We start from the raw sequence: 3,237 nt of genomic DNA, 5'->3' as shown, positions 1-3,237 counted from the left end.
TTATTTAAATAATATTTTATTCCAACAATTAGAATTTTTTTAACTACATAAAAAATGTTTCTGAAAGTTTCAGGTCGTTAGATCAAAAAATGAGGGAGAAATAGATATTTAGTAAATTTTTAAACTTTCAAAATAATTGTAAGGCTTCAACCAGCTTTATCTCAGCTTTAATTTTGAGCTTTAGAAATCTGCAAAAAGCAACTTATAGCTTAGTTACAACTCAATAAAATAAGACTAAATTGTGAAAAAGGTGATTGACCCCCCCCCCCCCCCCCCCCCCTATGCCCGTAACATAACAAATACAGTGATAAGTTTTAAAGATAATTCTTATATCTAGTCTATTAATAGTGTAAAAATTCAATATATATTACTAAACACAATTGTTCAATTTAATTAAGCACTAAGTAAAAACATTATAACCAGAAGATTTATGATAAAACGACGGCATTGTCGTGTTTTATTAAAACTTAAAATGAAACGCTTACACAAGTATTAAAATAAGTAAAAAATGTTTATTATAGTATTTTGACTAATACTTTAAATTGATACATAATTATAAATCCTAAACTCTTAATTAATACAGTGATTGTCGATGTCATATCAGATTTAAAAAGCTTACACTTAAAATAAAAAAAAACTTTAATATTTTATTCTTGTAAAGAAAAATTAATTGTACCTAAAATTTGTAATCCCACAAAACTTAGTACTTATATCTTAAAGCTAAGTTTTAGTGTTGTGAATATCTCTAATAACTTTAAACAAACCGTAAAGTATATGATTAAACTGCTAAGAGTTTTAATATAAAAAGTATTGGTATAAAGCCTTTAAGTTAGAAATTAAAATAGTTCAACCAACTAAGCTATGAAAAACATTGCTGATGTAAACTAATTCAAACAAACAGCTAAGTTGTTGAACTAAACTGTAATGTTTAAACTGTATTTTTTTATGAATTTTCATAATTATGACGTATATAATCAACTCAAAACAAAATAATGAAGATTCTTAAAATTTTTTTAGAAATTAAACAAAAGGTTTTAACATGGTTGCCACTGATCAAGCTGTCCTGACTTTTCCTGACTTTTCTAAATCAGTTTTACTTATATAAATTGTTCACTTAGTTTAATAAAATACTACCCAAACTATTTATTATAAAATCCTTAAATTAAAAAACAATTAAAAAAGAATATACTTAAGTAACTGTAAAAAAAAAGACATAAAAAAGTAAACTATATATCTGATGTTAAAATATTTCCTCTTATCACTTAGTATAAAATTTGTAACAAATAAATATACTCTTATTTACTTTAAAAACTTAAGTTATTCTACAAAAAATACAAACAATAAGTAAAATTAATTTCGGCATATACCTCTCTTATAATTTAATTTATAAATTTAAACAACTTTGAAAAAATTACAAAGAGGTAAAATATACACATTAACTTGTTACATGAAATATGTACTAAACTAACTGCTTAGTTATAAACAACTCAATTATTTAAACAAAAAACACTTTGATTCTAAAACTATGCTAGATAAACTTTTGTGTATATATCACAGTTTCACTATGGAAGTGTTCTTGCTACAGATCATCAATACTAAAAAGCTTACAAAATCTGCTTGTTCAAGTAAGGTACTTGTTCAATATGTTAATAGATAATTTTTGCAGTTTTATAAAGGATATTTTACTAGTTTATACTAGGTGAAGGCATTGGAAATAAAATGAAATATTTTTGTAAATTTCTAGGAAAATTTTGGAATTTTTTTCTGACTTTAAAGGACTTTTAATTAATTTTTACCATTTGAAGGCTTTGGAAAACAAGGAATTTTGTAAATTTAAACTGACAAAATCTGACTTTTTTTAAAATTTTATCAAATTTCCTGACTTTTCCTGACTTTTTTTAAAAACCCCCCCATTTTTTCCAGACTTTTCCTGTGATTTTTTTAAATTTTTCCTGACTTTTCCTGATTTCCTGACCAAGTGGCAACCCTGTTTTAAGCATTTATTTTTACAAATACTGACTGATTTTGTCTTTAACAACTAAATTTTTATAAATAAATAAATTCACATCTCAATTTGATCTTAAAAATAGTTCTCAATTTTTTTTAATCAAAAATTATCAAGCATTTGAACTGAGAAAAACTGAGATTCTCAAATTTTTAAATATAAAAACTGATTTAGCCTGACGCGCACGAACCCTGTACAATATAATATTTTAACAACTCAACTTATCAAACAAGCATATTCAATTATAAATTTTAAATTTTATTAACAATACAATGTTTCACTCGTTTGAAACTAGTCAAACAACTGAAGATCTTGTTTGACTAATTTCAAACGAGTGAAAATTGTATTGTTAATAAAATTTTAAATTTATAATTGATCATTCTCCTTTTATTTAAGTTGAGAACTTTGATTGCCATCTTTGAAGTATTAAGTACAAAATAAGCATATTACAGAAAATTATTAAAAGAGGAATGATTTCATAAATATATAATGTTTATTATTTAAGTGGTTTCAAACCACATAAGACTTATATATATATATATATAAAACACAATTTAAAAATATATTTTTTCTAACATCATACATACAAAAGATATTTAGAAATTTCCAGGGTTTCTAATATATTTTAGTTTATGTATGAACTTAACTCTTCTTGTATGATTTGTGGCAAAACATAAATTTCTCTCACGAAATTTTATGGTAGTTTCAACACTCTTTCACGTTTATTAATTATTAACTCTGTGTAAAAATTATATTTCAGCTAAGTTATTCAGGCTAAAAGTAATACAAAAACATACTACATCATACAAATATTAATCAAAAATAACAATTTGTCCATAAAATGTGATCCTTAATTTACAAAATCCAACTTGTACTAGTGTTAAGTCAAACAAATTAAGACCCAGCTCTAAGCGGTGGGGAAACCAGAATGACACCATCTCCTCGCACGAACAACATTGGAATGTTTCTCTTTGTCTGCTTGTAAATCTCCTCATATGTTTCTTCATCAATTTCAACAGTTGTGACAGTTTCCTCAACTTCTGAAAGGACCATGTTAAGATGCTGGTCATAGCCATGTAGCCTGCCCTTCAGTTCACGCTGATTTCTCATCTTGATGTAGACTTTCTCGTCTAAGCTCAAGCGGATCAGGTCCAGGGGCTCTTCAACAGTTTGTACTGGAGCATTTGTTTCTGCCTCAGTTGCCATTTTATAAGAAAATAATATAATAGAAC

General features: G+C 25.8%; 1 pseudogene; it reads right to left on the bottom strand.

Annotated features, from left to right (window-relative positions):
* Positions 1–2,742: 2,742 nt before the first annotated feature.
* Positions 2,743–3,237, bottom strand: LOC145831537 (U6 snRNA-associated Sm-like protein LSm3 pseudogene; annotated as a pseudogene).

This window comes from Thalia democratica, chromosome 3 (assembly GCF_965202585.1).
Source record: "Thalia democratica chromosome 3, ktThaDemo2.hap1.1, whole genome shotgun sequence".
Classification (NCBI taxonomy): Eukaryota; Metazoa; Chordata; class Thaliacea; order Salpida; family Salpidae; genus Thalia; species Thalia democratica.
Note: the sequence above shows the minus strand (reverse complement) of the source record. Positions and strands in the feature narration are given on the sequence as shown.